Genomic DNA, 20,105 nt, shown 5'->3' with positions numbered 1-20,105 from the left:
CCATGTCCTTGCCCATTCACTTAGTCTGTCGATATGCCCTTGAAGCCTCTTTGTATCCTCCTCACAACTTACATTCCCACCTAGCTTTGTATCATCAGCAAACTTGGATATATTACATTTGGTCCCCTCAACCAAATTATTTTATAGATTGTGAATAGCTGGGGCCCAAGCACCAATCCTTGCAGCACCCCATTACTTACAGCCTGCCAACTTGTTCATTCCTACTCTCTGTTTTCTGTCGGTTAACCAATCCTCAATCTATGCTTGTATTTTACCCCCAATCCCATGAGTCCTCATTTTGTTTAAAAACCTCTTGTGTGGCACCTTATTGAGTGCCTTCTGAAAATCCAAATACACCACATCCACTGGTTACCTCTTATCTATTCTACTAGTTACAACCTCAAAAAACACTTTTACACATTTACTTTCGCTAATCTTTTCCTTTTTACATGCCTATAGAAGCTTTTACCACCAGTTTTAATGTCTTTTGTTAGTTTGCTCTCATATTCTAGTTTCCCTTACTCTATCAATTTCTTGGTCCTCCTTTGCTGAATTCTAAAATCCTCCCCAATACTCAGGCTTACTTATCTTTTTGGCAACATAATAAGCCTCTTCCTTTGATCTAATACTATCTTTAACTTCTCTTGTTAGCCACGGTTGGACCACTTTTCCTGTGGTGTTTTTGTGCCTTAAAGGAATGTATGTTGTTGTAAATGATGTATTAATTCTTTAAATGCTAGCCATTGCTTATCTACCATCATACCCTCTTAAGTAATTTTCCAATCTACCATAGCCAACTCACCCCTCATATCTATGTAGTTTGCTTTGTTTAGATTTAAGACCCTAGTTTTGGATTAAATTAAATCACTTTCAAACGCAATATAAAATTCTATCATATTATGGTCACTCTTCCCTAAAGGCCCTTTTACTGCAATATTATTCATTAACCCTTTCTCATTGCACAATAGTAGATCTAAAATAACCATTTGCCTCGTTGGTTCCACAAAATACTGATCGAGAAACTATCTTATATATATTCCATGAATTCATCCTCCACACTATTAGGTTTGCCCAGTCTATATGTAGATTCAAGTCCCCCATGATTACTGTATTACCCTTGTTACATGCACCTCTAATTTTCTGATTTATACTGTGCCCTACATTACTACTACTGTTTGGGGGCCTATAACCAAATCCCACCAATGTTTTCTGCCGCTTGCTGTTTTTTAGCTCCACCCAAACTGATTCTATTTCTTGCTTTCCGGACTCGCATGTGAATAATCACTGCTTGGGTGAGGTACTGGTGGGCTAGTGGTGCATGTATTACCATACCCCAGTAAGCAGTTAGTGCCTTGAGGGTAAAAAGAGAAGATAAGAGCTCACGGGTTTGGGGGTAATATATTAGCATGGATAGAGGATTGGGTAACTAACAGAAAACAGAGGGTCTAGATAAATGGGTCATTTTCTGGTTGGCAAACAGGTGCCACATGGATCGGTGCTGGGCCTCAACTATTTACAATCTATATTAATGACTTGGATGAAGGGACCAAGTGTAATGTAGCCAAGTTTGCTGATGATACAAAGATGGGTGGGAAAGCAAGTTGTGAGGAGGACACAAAAAATCTGTAAAGGGATATAGACAGGCTAAGTGAGTGGGCAAAAAATTGGCAGATGGAGTATAATGTGGTAAAATGCAAGGTCATCCACTTTGTCAGGAAAAATAAAAAAGCAAATTATTATTTAAATGTAGAGAAATTACAAAATGCTGCAGTACAGAGGGACCTAGGGGTCCTTGTGCGTGAAACACAAAAAGTTAGTATGAGGTACAGCAAGTAATCAGGAAGGCAAATGGAATGTTGGTCTTTATTGCAAGGGGGATCGAGTATAAAAGCAGGGAAGTCCTGCCAGAACTGCACAGGGTATTGGTGAGGCCACACCTGGAGTACTGTGCACAGTTTTGGTCTCCTTATTTAAGGAGGGATATACAGGTTGGATCTCCCGTATCCTGCACCACCTCTCGTCCGGCATGATTCCGGTGGCCGGGGGCGCATGCGCAGAACACGGCCGACCTCCACCCCGACTTTGGGGCCGCTCCCACACCCGACCCGTTGGGGCTGCTCCAACACCCATTGGGGCCGCGCTGACACTCAGCCCGCCGACACTTGCTTCGCGGCCTGCCGAGACTTCGGGCCTGCCCGGGGCGCTGGCCTCTTCCCTGCCCCCCTCCCCCAACCTCGGGCCGCTGACCTCCTCTTATTCGGCACAGGCCAGATCCCAAGGGTGCTGGATAAGGGAGGTTCAACCTGTACTTGCATTGGAAGCTGTTGATTCCTAAGATTAAGGGGTTGACTGATGAAGAAAGGTTGAGCAGGTTGGGCCTATACTCATTGCAGTTTAGAAGAATGAGAGGGGATCTTATTGAAACATATAAGACAATGAGGGGGTTCGACAAGGTAGATGCAGAGAGGATGTTTCCCCTCGTGGGGGAATCTATAACTAGGGGGCATAGTTTAAGAATAAGGGGTAGCCCATTTAGAACGGAGATGAGGAGGAATTTCTTCGCTCAGCTGGTCATAAATCTGTGGAATTCTCTGCCCTGGAGAACTGTGGAGGCTGGGTCATTGAATATATTTAAGGTGGAGATAGACAGGTTTTTGAGCGATAAGGGAGTGAAGAGTTATGGGGAGTGGGCACGGAAGTGGAGCTGAGCCCAAGATCAGATCAGCCATGATCTTATTAAATGGCGGAGCAGGCTCGAGGGGCCAAATGGCCTACTCCTATTTCTTAAGTTCTTATGTTAAAGGATTAAATTATTAATTGCATAAGTTGCATAATCGAGGTCTTTGAAATAATTCAGTGAGGCAGATACAGAGCAACTAATTCCTCTGGGAAGGTAATCTTGAACAAGAGAGCATAATCTTAAAATTTGAGCTTTGCCAGTGAGGAATTAAATCAGGAAGCATTTTTTCACACCAAGGCTGGTGGAATTCTGGTATTCTCTCATTAAAAGACTGTGGATGCTAGGTCAATTAAAATTTTTAAGATTGAGATTGATAAATCTTTGAGTTAAGGGTATTGAGGGATGTGGAGAAAAGGCAGATAAATGGAGTTACGGTACCGATCAGCCATGATCTAATAGAATGCCGGAGCAGACTCAAGGGACTGAATGGCCTACTCATGTTCTTATGGTACCCTTAGAAGCGCTCCCTTTAAATGCCATTGCCCATTTGGAGCACTAGATCATCAAGTTACCCCGATTCTTTAATAATTTATGAGCTCATAATTATGATTTCTTAAAGCATACAAACCATTTTTCAGCTTCCATTACATCAATTTGCTGAATATCTTTAAACTTTTCCTTCTCCCCTCATTTTTCTTTTTCGAATAAATACATTGTGTTGCGATTGAAAAGGTGAGTAACTATACTCCACTGAGAGTTTGGTTCTAATCATAAATGATTAAGATATAAATTTCAGCTGTCATTGGTGGAATAGCTTCAGTGCCACATTATCACTTTTCTGTATGTAAAGCTCAGCGTCTCCCTCAAGACAGCCTCTCAAGATGTTGTGCTGGTGACTCCTTATATCAAGACCCTATCCTAACAACCTTCCTTTTTATGCCATGCTCTCTGTCTTTGGTCCATTCAATCTAAAGTCTCCCTATAGTCCACTCTGGTACAGCGGTTGGCCACTGCCCTGCATCTGAGCCCCCCTCATCCACTTTTTCATTGTGCTGTTTCTTGGTCCTTTACTGTTCTCTTCACCTTTTCATCTTCTGCAGCCATGCCCCTTTGCGCCCTCCCTTCTCCAACACCATGATCCCCTCGAACCCTTTCCCACTCAATACTCGCTGGCCTACCTTCTCTTCTGGTGCCATTTCAGACTTGATGCACTCTTGAGTGAGTCTGCGGCATCCCCCTGTGCCTTTCTTGTTATTTTTCACTACATCCACTGTGACACCTGTCACTTGTTCTCCCAGCACAGAAATCCCTATGGTCTCATCCTTAGTTTCCAGCTACCATACTTGGGGAATATACTCGCTAATCCAATCCATATCCCTCTTCTCCTTTTCCCCCATCTGACCCCGCCAGTGGATTATCAACTACACTTACACTCTGCACAGCCTTCCAGAGTGTTCACTCGTTTTCTAGTAGGCCATCATCACCTTAGAGGAGCCGATTGACATCCTGACCATGCGACAACCTCTCTTAAGGTGATGGCAAACAAAGGCTCCTATTCTCCATACCAATCCACCTTGAGAAAGCCCTTCCTCCCTTTCCCCTTCAATCTCACTTACAACTCAGTGTGAAAAGCTGATGAAATTCTTTGGGCCTGAAATTCAGTACCATTGGAAAGCTGGTGCTCCCCCTACCTTTCTGTGGCCATTGTATGCATGCTCTGGTGCTGTCCTGGGGTTCCGCAGTGGAGTGAGCAACCAAGTGGACAGGGGATATCCCTTGTCCCCAAACAGCCAACCACAATCCTGATTCGGGCCGGTGATGCAGAATGAACGAATGATGACTGCTGCCTCCCTTGCCCGCTGCCTCTCTGCATGGTGCTGATGGCGACACCTTCTCCTGCATGCCGCCCTGCTTCTGACCAGGTGTATCAGATGTCGCCCTCCCAACACTCCACCCATCCTCAGGGTGAACCCTGCCAAGCAAGTCTCTGCAGTCCATAGGACTCCACTAAAGAGTCAGACTTGAAAGTTGTACAAAAGTATGTGCAAACCTCTGAGCAGCACTCAATAGGTTGAATGGAGCCAAAAGAATTAATAAAACTATATGAAAAGATAAATACAGTGGATGATGTAATCTGAAATTAAAAACACTAAAATGAATAAAACTATTTCCCTACCAAAGGGCCCCGATCGTGGCAACACTCCAGCGGTGTGGCGTTCGAGCACCGCGTCAAATACCTTGTGGGGGCATTGCTGGGAAAAGTCTTATCTTTTTGCAGCTGAAAATCCCTGTCCTTGCTGCGTTTCAGCGGCCCGCACATTGCAGAGCTCACCGCTTGGAAGTTACCATTACAGCGGCTTCACCCCGTCGTTTCCGGCAGAAGTAAGCACTGTCTAAGGATAAGGGATAAGCATTTAAGACCGAGATGAGGAGAAACTTCTTCACTCAGAGAGTTGTTAACCTCTGGAATTCTCTACCGCAGAGAGTTGTTGATGCCAGTTCTTTGGATATATTCAAGAGGGAGTTAGACATGCCCCTGATGGCTAAAGGGATCAAGGGGTATGGCGAGAAAGCAGGAGAGGGTGAGTGATCAGCCATGATCTTATTGAATGGTGGTGCAGGCTCAAAGGGCCGAATGATCTACCCCTGCACCTATTTTCTATGTTTCTATGCTCAAATCCCCCCCCCTCCATGAGCTGAATATAGCTTAGGGAGGGAAAGTCATCCGACTGCGGCGGCCGATCGTTTTTTTTCGATCGACCGCCCAAACTTCAGGGACGGTGAATTTCAGGCCCTTCATCTCTAAGGTTGAGACGATCTGTGCTGCTCCTTCTGATGCTATCTTAGCCTCTCCTTCCTACCCTGGGCCACCTCCCAGCCCTTCACTCACCCTAGCCTAATTCCTTGTTAATCTGTAGTTTCTGCATCACTGCTCCCTCCAAGCTCATATCTAACATGAGACCTATCCCTCAATCCCCTCTAAGACCGGACGGTGGCATGCATAGCAATACAAAAAGCTACCAACAAGTTAACCGTAAAAATAATCTCCTGGCTCATTCACAAGCTCAGTCAGTCAGTAAACTCCCTCCACCCTGTAGACCAGTGTGTTGCAATCAAAAATAATTGCAGTAAGAAATGTAAACTAAAACTTATTGGAAGAGTGCAATTTCCACGGATTTTAGTGAAAAGAGAGAAGAAACTTGCATTTATATAATGCCTTTCCCATCCTCGGCACACCCCAAAAACACATTAACATAAGAATTAAGAGCAGGGGTAGATCTTCACGCCTGCTCCACCATTCAATCAGATCGTGGCCGATCTTCGGCCTCAACTCACTTTCCGGCCCAATCCCCATATCCCTTGATTCCCTTAGAATCCAAAAATCCATCTATCTCAGCCTTGAATATGCTCAAAGACTCAGCATCCGCAGCCCTTTCGGGTAGAGAATTCCAAAGATTCCCAACCCTCACAATCCCCATTTTCCCCCTCATAATCTCCATTTTCCCCTCATATTTCCCACTTTCCTCTCACATTCCCTATCCTGTTGCCCTCATTCCCAATATTCTCCAGTACTTCTATTTGACTGTTTTTCTGGCCCTGCCCATCTCTTGTCAACCAACCATTATTCCGGCCCCGCCCCTCTTCTCCTCTCAATCAAACAGTATTATGCATTATAATGACTAGATTACTTTTGAGGCGTAATCCCTATTGTTCTGCAGCTAAGCATGCCAGCAAATGTGCACACAGCAAGGTCCCACAAGCAATGAGTTAAATGACCTGATAATCTGTTTTTGTGGTATTGGCTGAGGGATAAATGTCGGCCTGCTCTACTTTGAATAGTGCCATGTAATCTTTGACATCCCCTGAGCAGAAAAATGGAGCCTTGGTTTAAATTCTCATCCAAAAGGTGGTACCTCTGATTGTGCACCATTCCCTCAGCACTACACTGAAGGGACAATAATAAAATCCATTTCATTTAATTATGATTCTTTTTCTTGGATGTTGGAAATAAAACACCTGAAAAATGGATGCTTGTCGGCAGTGGTCAGTACTATACTGCTCTCCACAGTGTCAGCAACCAAATGTCTGCATTATTACAATCTCATTCGCAATCATACTGGTCTGTTCAAAGTGTGTGGGATTGAGTGTTCGATCAATGATGTTTGGTCAGTCACATGCAGCAATGGATTTCATGGTCAATCCCTCGCTGGGAAAAGACCACATCTTTCCATAATGTAACTATAATATGAGCTTGATTTTCTTATTGCTGTTAACCAGAGGCATAAGAACATAAGAAATAGGAATAGGAGTAGGCCATACGGCCCTTCGAGCCTGCTCCGCCATTCAATAAGATCATGGCTGATCTGATCATGGACTCAGCTCCACTTCTCCGCCCGCTCCCCATAACCCCTTATCCCCTTATCGTTTAAGAAACTGTATATTTCTGTCTTAAATTTATTCAATGTCCCAGCTTCTACAGTTCGCTGAGGCAACGAATTCCACAGATTTACAACCCTCTGAGAGAAGAAATTTCTCCTCATCTCAGTTTTAAATGGGCGGCCCCTTATTTTAAGATCATGCCCTCTAGTTCTAGTCTCCCCCATCAGTGGAAAACATCCTCTCTGCATCCACCTTGTCAAGTCCCCTCATAATCTTATATGTTTCGATAAGATCACCTCTCATTCTTCTGAATTCCAATGAGTAGAAGCCCACCCTACTCAACCTTTCCTCATAAGTCAACCCCCTCATCCCCGGAATCAACCTAGTGAACCTTCTCTGAACTGTCTCCAATGCAAGTATATCCTTTCGTAAACATGGAAACCAAAACTGCACACAGTATTCCAGGTGTGGCCTCACCAATACCCTGTACAACTGTAGCAAGACTTCCCTGCTTTTATACTTCATCCCCTTTGCAATAAAGGCCAAGATTCCATTGGCCTTCCTGATCACTTGCTGTACCTGCATACTATCCTTTTGTGTTTCATGCACAAGTACCCCCAGGTCCCGCTGTACTGCAGCACTTTGCAACCTTTCTCCATTTAAATAATAACTTGCTCTTTGATTTTTTTCTGCCAAATTGCATGACCTCACACTTTCCAACATTATACTCCATCTGCCAATTCTTGCCCACTCACTTAGCCTGTCTATGTTCTTTTGCAGATTTTTTGTGTCCTCCTCACACATTGCTTTTCCTCCCATCTTTGTATCATCAGCAAACTTGGCTACGTTACACTCAGTCCCTTTTTCCAAGTCGTTAATATTGATTGTAAATAGATGGGGTCCCAACACTGATCCCTGCGGCACCCCACTAGTTACTGGTTGCCAACCAGGGAATGAACCATTTATCCCAACTCTCTGTTTTCTGTCAGTTAGCCAATCATCTATCTATGCTAATATATTACCCCCAACCCCATGAACTTTTATCTTGTGCAGTAACCTTTTATGTGGCACCTTGTCAAATGCCTTCTGGAAGTCCAAATACAACACATCCACTGGTTCCCCTTTATCCACCCTGTTCATTACATCCTCAAAGAACTCCAGCAAATTTGTCAAACGTGACTTCCCCTTCATAAATCCATGCTGACTCTACGTGACCGAATTTTGCTTTTCCAAATGTCCTGCTACTGCTTCTTTAATAATGGACGGCAACATTTTCCCAACCACAGATGTTAGGCTAACTGGTCTATAGTTTCCTGCTTTTTGTCTGCCTCCTTTTTTAAATAGGGGCATTACATTTGCAGTTTTCCAATCTGCTGGGACCTCCTCTGAATCCAGGGAATTTTGGTAAATTGCAACCAATGCATCCACAATCCCTGCCGCTACTTTTCTTAAGACCCTAGGATGCAAGCCATCAGGTCCAGGGGATTTATCTGCCTTTAATCCCATTATCTTACTGAGGCAATGCTACTGGTAGCAGTAATATTATTTTGCAGACAATAATACAGGTAAAAATGTATTCATGTTGAGCCTCTTGGATCAGGGAAGGGTAATGGCAAAGTGCGGGAAAGACTAATTGGGAGCTGATCTTAGCATTCCATAATACATGTACACATGCTGTACACTTTCCTTAGCAGCTCATGATTTCAGTGTTTAATTTTTTTTGTTAATAAATTCCTGCCTTCACACTCCCTCCTCTCCTCCTTCTCTTCCCCCTGCCAAGAAAAGAAAATGGAGCATAAAACCAACAGTTTGCTAGTCCACCCACAGAATGCGTTGACTGCAGTCTTTAAATATGGCCATTATACCATCCATCGGGTGTGCAATAACCGAATTAAATGCGTTTTTAGCACCTACAGCTGTGATAATTCCAGATTTGGCCAGTATTGGAGTTTTTGCTCAAACTACCTCTGGCAAAGCTTTTGTTCCTTACCCTTAAGGAAAAAACACACTCCATATTTCTGTTTAATGCTATCAGAATCCATGCTAGCACATTAGTGCTGTACATTGCTGCTATTGATCTACATACATAATCAGTAGAACAATCTTTACCCAGCATATTCCCATTGTTTTAAAATAGCACAATATGTGCACCAAAGTGTTGGGCAAAAAATACAATAATACATCATTTATATGGCAAAATAACTGGCAATTTAGTTTTAGCTCAGCTATGTTCCCTTTTGTTATTCAATTTCTCATATTTCCTGAAACATCAATGCAAACTCAGCTGAACAATGATGTTGGAACTGAGTCAGTCAAGATTAAGACAATTTGTGCCAACTCCAGCAGGAACCGTAACATTAAGTAACATAGAGGGACTTGGAAATGTTAGCTATCAAACAACGTGAATATTACTGAACTTACTTCGGAAAATGTTGTTGTTTAAGGAATTGTTTGCACGATCAGAATGTGAGCATGTGCAATTGAACATTCCATTCATTACAAAAAGAGAAAGAAGACCCAGACATTTCCCTCCAAGGCTTCCATCCAAGTTGCAAAGGCTTTGAACATTGACTCCTGTTGTGAGAGCCCGGCTATAGTGACCCTGGAGATGGCCACCCTCTCAAAGGTAGATTGCAAAGTGCTGATGCCATGGGAGATGACACCTCCTAGGCTCGAATCAGACTCCTCCTTACTTTCATCCATAAGGCTGAAACTCCTTGGCAAGCCTTGAAATACTTGATATTGCTGTTTGTCTGAATGCAACAGTTTTCATCTTAGTCGGGCTTCCGAAGTCCATATATTCACCTTCCTCAGCAGAGCTGGGAGAGATGCTCACCCTCTGGCAAGCTATCTCCTGGGCTGTCCCTGCACTCTAGTGTTTGCTGGCTGTTTCACCACATGCAGACACCGCAAACACACTCTGTAACCCAGCCAGGATGCCAGTCTCTGCGCTGGTGTTTGGGAATGATTCAGCGCATGACCTTGTCTCCTCAGAAGGATTCACCTTGTCTGAAGTGTCTTTTTCTGTGGACTGCAGCTCCTGAGAAGGACTTAGACGAACGATAAAAGGGACAAGACTTGGGATGGCACTGAGAGTGGCAGTGTGAGCTGCGAGGAGGATGCTATGAGGCTGCAGAGTGACTTGGATAGGTTAGGTGAGTGGGCAAATGCATGGCAGTTGAAGTATAATGGGGATAAATGTGAGGTTATCCACTTTGGTGGTAAAAACAGAGAGACAGAATATTATCTGAATGGTGACAGATTAGGAAAAGGGGAGGTGCAACGAGAACTGCGTATCATGGTACATCAGTCATTGAAGGTTAGCATGCAGGTACAGCAGGCGGTTAAGAAAGCAAATGGCATGTTGGCCTTCATAGGGATTTGAGTACAGGGGCAGGGAGGTGTTACTACAGTTGTACAGGGCCTTGGTGAGGCCACACCTGGAGTATTGTGTACAGTTTTGGTCTCTTAACTTGAGGAAGGACATTCTTGCTATTGAGGGAGTGCAGCGAAGGTTCAAATGACTGAATCCCGGGATGGCAGGACTGACATATCAAGAAAGACTGGATCAACTGGGCTTGTATTCACTGGAGTTCAGAAGAATGAGAGGGGATCTCATAGAAATGTTTAAAATTCTGATGGGTTCAGACAGGTTAGATGCAGGAAGAATGTTCCCAATGTTGGGGAAGTCCAGAACCAGGGGTCACAGTCTAAGGATAAGGGATAAGCCATTTAGGACCGAGATGAGGAGAAACTTCTTCACCCAGAGAGTGGTGAACCTGTGGAATTCTCTACCACAGAAAGTTGTTGAGGCCAATTCACTAAATATATTCAAAAAGGAGTTAGATGTAGTCCTTACTACTAGGGGAATCAAGGAGTATGGCGAGAAAGCAGGAATGGGTTACTGAATTTGCATGTTCAGCCATGAACTCATTGAATGGCGGTGCAGGCTCGAAGGGCCGAATGGCCTACTCCTGCACCTATTTTCTATGTTTCTATGAGAGACTGGACAATAGCAGATGACAAGCATCAAAATGCAGCATGATGTAGTGTGTTTTTCTCAGGTTCTTGAAGGGGTGCAAGTAATAGTCAAGAGACCTGGTTCAGAGAAGCGCTTGGCCTCAAATCTCCTATTCTAACAGCTCTAGAGGAACCACTGATTTACTATGCTTGTTGCTTCAGCTCAGAGAGGTTCATGATGTTGGCTGGTCCTCCCCCAGCCTTACTCCTCTCCCTGGTGTTGTGTGATATCTTGTCCTGCACAGAAAGAGAGAGAGAGAGAGTGATTGTTAGTGAGTGCAGATGCATGGGGATTTTGCTTGTTGTCAGAAGAAGCAAAATGGAATCAGGATAAGCATATTTTGAATGGAATACACAAGTCTAGAGTGCGAAATAAGGAAGTTATCATGAGAGAAGTTTCTGATTCTGCAAAATGTACCAAGTGAGTCGAGAATGCTGCAAGTGGCTGCTACAAGGAAGAGGTGAGTGTGTGTGTGGAATGAGACTGAGAGCTGGGTGGTGATAGATGGGAGAGAATTGTTGAGAGTGGTGAAGGAGGAAGCAAAGGACTGTTGCTGTGTTGTTGACAGATGTGTAGAACTGGAGTGTTGCTACTCTTGAGGTAATTGAAGTGCCTCCTGCACTGCATCCAGGTCCAGATGTTCCTGGAATTGACAATCTCTGCAATTTCTCTCCCTGCCTGGTACACTGGATGTTTTGGGAAGGGAATGCAACTTTGCTGTGAAGAGCATTCCTGCTTTAAATAAGCTTCTGTCTGACCCACACCGAAAGTGGATGGGTTTCCCCATTGTGTCAGCCAATCAAGTAAGAGACCTGTCTGTGAGATTATATTAAGGTTTGGTAGTTAACTTCCCCGGGTCTGCTTTCTGATGTCACAAGTTAGTTTCTAAACCATCCTGATACCCACATGCTCGAAGGTAAAATTAAGGCCATAGTCTTATTGCATCTCTTCATCTATGATGTGTAACTGGGGAATATGATTTGACAACAAATGGTTGAGAGTGCAGAAGGGAATCTCCCTTCTCTAGCTCAAGTCCATGTCAACAGATCTGGCTCAGAGACAAGAGTTCTTTTTCCTTTTGTGCATTTTAAAAGCAATCTGTTTGCTTAAAATAAGCCACTTTCATATACATTGTTGTAGAATTCCTGAATTAATGTTTTCTAACACTAACAATAAGCCCTGGCAGGATTCCCACTTGTGGAAAAGAGCCATACATAGCACAGCAATATTCAGACAATGATACCAGCATGACAGACCATAGTTACGTTTACAGCATTATCTGTGGATCAGGGTGTGGCTGTGTAATGTCCTTTCACTTATCATAGAATCATAGAATGATACAGCACAGAAGGAGGCAACTCGGCCCATCATGCCTGTGACTGCTTTTTGGTAGAGCTATCCAACTAGTCCCACTCCTCTGCTCTTTCCTCATAATCTGGGCAGATGTTTCCCTTCAAGTATTTATCCAATTACCTTTTGAAAATTACTATTGAATCTGCTTCCACCACCCTTTCAGGCAGTACATTCCAGATCACCACAACATACTGTGTAAAAAAATGTTTCCTCATGTAACCTCTGGTCCTTTTGACAATTACGTTAAATCTGTGTCCTCTGGTTACCAACCCTTCTGTCACTGGAAACAGCTTCTCCTTTATGATTCTATCAAAACCATTCATGATTTTGAGAACCTCTAACAAATCTCCTCTTAATCTTTTCTGCTCTAAGGAGAACAACCCAAGCTTCTCTACTCCCTCTATATCTCACACCTCAGGTACCATTCAAGTAAATCTCCTCTGAATTAACTGTGTCACTCTCCATCTTAATAAAGAATTCTACCATGTTATGGTCACTCTTCCCCAAGGGGCCTCGCACAACAAGATTGCTAATTAGTCCCTTCTCATTACACATCACCCAGTCTAGGATGGCCAGCTCCCTCGTTGGTTCCTCGATATATTGGTCTAGAAAGCCACCCCTAATACACTCCAGGAAATCCTCCTCCATCGCATTGTTACCAGTTTGGTTAGCCCAATCAATATGTAGATTAAAGTCACCCATGATAACTGCTGTACCTTTATTGCACGCATCCCTAATTTCTTGTTTGATGCTGTCCCCAACCTTACTACTACTGTTTGGTGGTCTGTACACAACTCCCATTAGCGTTTTCTGCCCTTTGGTATTCCGTAGCTCCACCCATACCGATTCCACATCATCCAAGCTAATGTCCTTTCTTATTATTGCATTAATTTCCTCTTTAACCAGCAATGCCACCCCGCCTCTTTTTCCTTTCTGTCAATCCTTCCTAAATGTTGAATACCTCTGGATGTTGAGTTCCCTTGGTCACCCTGGAGCCATGTCTCCGTGATGCCAATTACATCATAACCTTTAACTGCTATCTGCGCGGTTAATTCGTCCACCTTATTCCGAATACTCCTCGCATTGAGGCACAGAGCTTCAGGCTTGTCTTTCGAACACACTTTGCCCTTTTAGAATTTTGCTGTAATGTGGCCCTTTTTGTTTTTTGCCTTCGGTTTCTCTGCCCTCCAATTTTACTTTTCTTCTTTCTATCTTTTGCTTCTGCCCCCATTCTACTTCCCCCTGTCTCCCTGCATTGGTTCCCATCCCCCTGCCATTATATGTTTAACTTGTCCACAACAGCGCGAGCAAACACTCCCCCTAGGACATTGGTTCCGGTCCTGTCCAGGTGCAGACCGTCCTGTTTGTACTGGTCCCACCTCTCCCATTGGCTGTAAAGTACTATGGGACATCCGGTGGTCGGGAAAGGCACTATATAAATGCAAGTCCTTTTATCCAACAAGAGATTTAGGGGGGAAATTCAGGACATTAGTGCCTCCCATTAACGCCAGCAGATGGCGCTAACGGGGTGCTAGAGCATTATTGCCAGGATAAGATGAATCCAGCCCATGTTAAATCCTGCCACCTTATCTGCAAAATTGATTGTCGCCACCTACCTTAGCGCCTGGAGGAAACCGCGACAGGGAGCGTTGGTATATAGCACCAGGAAGCCGGCTCCAGGGTTAATTAAAGGGATCATTAGTAATGAGTCGCAGCTGTAGCTTAATGGAGTTTCAGTGCTTTCTTGTCAGTTTCACATAATGCAACAGTCTTATTCTGTGATTTTAAGATTATTTAGTATCAGGAGTGTTATGGCAAATAAAAAGTAGCTACATTTATTCTGAAAAAAATCAAACTGCTACACTTGGTTACCTTAATGCTGTGCTGGCAGTCGACCTCACCCTTCAGGATCTACGGCGGAGGGAGCAGAGGCAGCGAGAAAGATTGGAACATGTGCCCAGAGGGAGGAGGAGGACCATCAGGGCTCTCAGCAGGAGGCCTTGCATTCTGAGGGTATTCTGAGAGCACTTCTCCTACCTCCAGTTAAGCGAGGCGCAGTGTATTAGAAGGCTCCGCTTCACCAAGGAGGTGGTCACAGAACTCTGTCACCTCCTGCAACCAGACCTCCAGTCTCAGACCAGGGCAACCACAGCTGTCTCAGTGGCAGTCAAGATCACCGTCACCCTCAATTTCTTCGTCAGCGGATCCTTCTAGTCTGCAACAGGAGACATTACTATCATCTCACAGTTCACCATCCATTGCTGCATCTGGGGGGCCATGAGGCTCTCTACAGTAGAAGGGATTACATTTCCTTCCTCAAACCACAGAGAAGCAGTACAAGCATGTATGTTGCTTTGCCAGGATAGTGGGATTCCCCAGGGTGCAGGGCATCATTGACTGTATCCACGTGGGCCCCGCATAACAATCCTGAGATCTTCTGTAACCATAAGGTTAACACTCACTTAATGTGCAGTTGGTGTGCGACCACAGACAGCAAATCTTCACTGTCAATGCCCGCTATCCTGGCAGCAGCCACGATGCCTTTATCCTGCGCCAGACCGGTGCACCAGCACTCTTCCAGCCACCACATCAAGCTCGCAGCTGGCTGGTCGGAGACCAGGGCTTCCGCTCTCCCCTTGGCTCATGACTCCCCTCCGCAAACTCAACACTCCTGCCCTGCACTCAGATAATGAGAGCCATGCTGCCACCAGGAACATCATTCCGCTACCTTGACCGCTTGGATGGAGTCCTCCAGTACTCGGCTGAGCTGGTTTCCCATTTTCTGGTGGTCTGTTGCATGCTCCATAACTTGGCCATCATGAGTGCCCAGTCTTTGCTACCAAGGATGAGGGACCTCCAGAGGAGGAGGAAGAGGGAGAGGAGGACAAGGAGGAAGAGGAAGATGAGGAGCAGGAGAAGGAACAGCAGTCAGTGAAGAGGCAGCCACTCAATCAGCCTTCTGGAAGAGCGGTCCGTGACCACCTCATCAGATTGCGGTTTGAATGAATTAAACCCCAGATCCCCATTACTCTCCACATCCCCATCATTGCATCCCTATAACAGTCCATATCACAGCGCAAAGCTGAAATGGGATACACCACAAAAGAATCAAAACTGAATTAATAAATTTATCAATAATCAGTGAACACATATTTACAACAAAAATATTAATTATACACCCTTGTGCAATCCCTTAGTGCCTCTCGTTACTGTGTCTTTGTCTACTCTAGTGCTCCTATGAAGTGTTGGCCCAGTAGCTGCAGCAGGGCTGGTGGAAGGCTGTTGAGTGTTCATGCGGGAGACTTCAGATGGCCTTGCAGGACACACTCGACCAGCTCTGGGTCTGGAAGGCCCGGCTGCAGACTGTATCACCTCAGCATGGGCAGCAGCAGTCTGTGCTGGCTGGATGACAGGCAGCAACAAGGGTAATGTTGAAGTGGCAGTGGTGGGAGCAGGTCTGTCATCCTGAGAGAGAACAGCAGGTTCCTGCTCCACTGACCCGGGGCAACACCTCAGCATCCCTAGCAATCTGTTGGAGCACAGATTCTTCTCTTAGGCAGTTCCTCAGAGTCAAGGATGACTTGCTTCCACACTAATATGAGTTCCCAGGTGACTGATGAGTCCAATGTAGAACCTATAGTCTCTGTCATAGGTGGGATGGACAGTGGTTGGAGGGACAGGTGGGTGGAGTGCCTGGGTTGTCGTGTGCTCCTTCCACTGTTTATGCTTGGCTTCCGCTTGCTCCTGGCGAAGAGACTCGAGGTGTTCGGTGCCTTCCTGGATGCTTCTCCTCCACTTTAAGCAGTCTTGGACCAGGGATTCCCAGGTGTCGGTGGAGATGTTGCACTTTTTCAAGAAGACTTTGAGGGTGTCCTTGAAGCGTTTCCTCTGCCCACCTAGGGCTCGCTTACCGTGTAGAGCTTGTTTTGGGAGTCTTGTGTCAGGCATGCGGACAATGTGGCCCATCGATTGGAGCTGATCAAGTGTGGTCAATGCTTCAATGCTGGGGATGTTGGCCTGAGCGAGAACACTAACATTGATGCGCCTATCCTGCCAATGGATTTGCAGGATCTTGCAGAGGCAGCGTTGATGGTACTTGGGAGCATGGGAGCACAGATTGCTTTCCTTCTGAAACACCGTGAAAGCCCTGGTCAACAGTGGTAGACCCAACCACGATGGCAGCAGTCAGAGCTTGCGTAGCATCAAGCTGAGACTGCATGAGAGCAGTCTGAGATTGGATACCACCAAGCATAGACTGCATTACTGCACTACGACGTTGCGTCGCTTCTGCCTGTGCTGCAATGGAAGCTACCAGATCGCCCATCACACACAGCATCAGGTCTGGGTCGCCACGGTGTCTCTGGGAGTCGAGCATCCTTTGCAGACTGGAAATGATGGGCTCCATGGTGTGCGCAGAGCCTTCTGCAATGTTGGAGGCAGACTCCTCCATTCCTCCATGCTCCTTATCATTACCGAGAGGCTCTCGGGCACCCTTGCCATTGCACCTATGATCTTGGAGTGCATGCCCATCATCTTTCTTCTAAATGACTCCCACCGAGGTCCTCATTTGAGTCTTGTGCAGCAGAACTCAAGTGCAAACTCGCCCTTCAGGGTGCTGGCCCCCGAGCTACCCTTTCCCCCTGGCCTTGCTGTAGCCCACTTGTCCCCGGTGAAACACCCTGTGCAGATCCCGCTACTATACTAGCCTCTGAGCTAGTGCCTGAGGGTAAGACATGCAGTGACATGGTGTGTTCTTCCTCCTCCTCTTCTCCCGTCTCATTCTCTACGGTGCCCTCAGCGCCAGGCTTCTCAGGTGCTTGTTCATTATATGAAATCATAAAGGCACAAGAGTTGGGTTAAGGTGAGGGGAGGGGGGCAGAAAGGGAGAAATGCATGCAAACGACATGATGAACTGGAAAGTGCAAAATGCTTGTGGGGTGAGGGCGAAGTGGGATGTGAGAGGAAGGATTAGGATTGAACACGTTGCTGTCCCCAAGGGGGTCAACAGCACCCACCACTTGGCACCCAATAATCTGCAACACTCTATTTTCCAGCGCAGACCGTGCTTGAATGTGGGCTTGTCCCCCACCTGTGTGCTGCTGCTCCCTCCTGTTGTGAGCCACCTTGGCCTGCAAGAGAAAGGAAAGTGTCTGATTGAGTGTGGAGCAATGTGTTTGGGTGATGTGCCTGTCATAGTTGAATAGCTGTCACTGTGTGCAAGGTGCAAAATGTGGGTGTGAGTGTTGGTGGGTTGGTGGGTGAGTGCTGGGGGTGTGATGCTTTGGGCAGCGTGTGAAGACCTTGGTTCAGATGGTGGTACATTGCATTTGCAGAAGCATTCACTCACCATGACCACCTGAGTTAGGTTGTTAATTTCTTCCTGCAATGTGTGTGGATCCTGGGGACCACAGTGCTGCCCGAGACGTGCTGTGCTGCCTCCCTCCACATGGTGCAGAAGACATGTGGCAAGGGCCCCTTGCCACTTGTCGTCTCTCCACAGCGAACACCAACGCCTCCACTGCTTGATCGCAGAATCTGCAGGCTCTCTCCTTGGGATGTGGATCTGCCATGAGTACAGCTGCTTCAATCCTCAGGCACCTTCTCCTTGTCCTGCTGCTTGCTGAGGCAGCCGTACAGCCAGAAATGCTGAGAATGGGGTTCTGCAGCATCAATGAACCTCACCCGGAACTGGAAAAAGCCTGTGGCAATCATGACTTACACCTGATATTGGTCCACCCTTTGAGTGTAACGCCAAGGAGCTTGGTCTTAAAGACTTGAATTAGGACTCCAATCATTTCTTTGAGCAGTGAGCACGAATTTTGCGTGCAGTCTAAAACATTAGTGTCTGGCGCTAATTCTCCAACTTTTTTAATTATAATGCCAATTCTTGCGCTATGAGAAATTTCTATCAAATAGACTGTTCAACAGTGACACTCACTGGACAGAGCCTGCAACTGTACACAGACTCAATCTTTTTTAAATATTAACGCTCACTATAGCATCTATAGCTATTGTTTTAACAGCTAATGTTATATTTAACATTGAAATCCCTATCACAGCACCACCTTCAGGTGTAACTGATACTACAGCTTAAATTTTGACATCTTTATAATAGGTTTGTCCAGAGATAAAGGGTGACATAGAAATTTCAATGCATTTTGAAATGGAACATTGTGACACACTCATTGTTTTTAATATATAATGGATATATTTCCATACATCACTTTGTTGAATTGTTTATTGTTTTCTGAAAAATATATCAAAAATAATTATTCAGTATTACAAGTGTTATGAATCACGGGTTATTCATGTGTTTTGATCACTGCAATGGTGCTAAACCTAACCTTTGTGCAGCTTTGTCACTTGTAAGTTAACCATTTACACAAATAAAAAGAATATTAAATAATCCGGAGCCAGAAAAGACCACATTCAGCCCATGGAGCCTGCTCTGGCCAGAGCCCATGTGAACTTTCCACCCATATCGCCTGCTGAGCCCCTGCTTTACCAAGTACTAGTTTCCTTCTTTAAACTCCCTTGATAATATCTCTAACTCTCAATCCCTCTTTCCAACAGATATTAATCTAGCTCATTTTTAAAAATGCCCATCAACCTGGAATCAGTTACCTTCTCTAAGGGAATGGTAGCACGGTGGTAATGTTACTGGAGTAGTAATCCAAGAGGTGTGGAGACATGAATTCAAATCCCACCACCACAGCAGCTGGGGAATTTAAATTCAATTAATTAAATAAATCTGGAATGAAAAGCTAGTATGAGTAATGATGACCATGAAACTATTGGGTTGTTGTAAAAACCCATCTGGTTCATGAATGTCCTTTAGGAAAGGAAAGCTGCTGTCCTGACACGGTCTGGCCTTTATGTGACTCCAGATCCAGAGAAATGTGGTTGACTCTTAACTGCTCTTTGAAATGGCCTAGCTAGCCACTCAGTTGTTCAAGGACAATAGACATCGGCAATAAAGGCTGGCCTTGCCAGTGATACCCTCATCCCGAGAACGAATAAATGTTAAATGTTAAAAAAGGATGTGTTCCACATGTCCACTATGCTGTAGGGAAAGAAGGTTCTAAAACGTCATCTTCCAACATCCATAAACTCCACTTATCCTATCCTGCACTAAGTCCTAATGGCACATCATCCCTGTCCGCACTGACCTACATGTCTCCTTTTCCACCAATGCCTCTAGTTTGAAATCCCCATTCTTGTCTTCAAATCTCTTATTCTCTTCACCTACCCTACCCCACCCCCTTCACCCCATCAATAACAGCAGAATCTTCAGCAGACTGGATCCTACAGAATGGAATTCCTCCCGAAACCACTTCACCTTTCCACCTCACTCACGTCCCTTAAACCATCCTGAAACCACATCTTTTTGACCCAGGTTGCTCCTTTCCTGGTTTGGCATTGACTTTCCACTCACAGATCTGTGAAACCCCTTGGAATATTATTTACAATAAAGGTGTTGTCTAAATGCAATTTGTTTGAAGCTTGTGAGAATTGTATTTTTATCCTTTAGTCCTTAAGATAAAGGACTTGTTTACTTCCATCTCATTTATACTTTTCATTATTTTGAAGACCCGCATCATGTTTCCCCTCCCCCACCCCACCCACGGTTTCAACTTCACTAAATACACATTTAGTTGCTTGAGTCTTCTG

General features: G+C 45.1%; 1 protein-coding gene across 8 annotated transcripts in view; it reads left to right on the top strand.

The window, feature by feature from the left end:
- The window catches only part of LOC139264565 (E3 ubiquitin-protein ligase HECW1-like), a 751,381-nt gene that overhangs the window by 324,481 nt on the left and 406,795 nt on the right, over positions 1–20,105 (top strand). The gene's annotated exons all lie outside the window — the stretch shown is intronic.

The sequence above is a fragment of the Pristiophorus japonicus genome, chromosome 5 (genome assembly GCF_044704955.1).
Source record: "Pristiophorus japonicus isolate sPriJap1 chromosome 5, sPriJap1.hap1, whole genome shotgun sequence".
In the NCBI taxonomy this organism is placed as follows: Eukaryota; Metazoa; Chordata; class Chondrichthyes; family Pristiophoridae; genus Pristiophorus; species Pristiophorus japonicus.
This window is presented reverse-complemented; position numbering and strand designations above follow the sequence as displayed.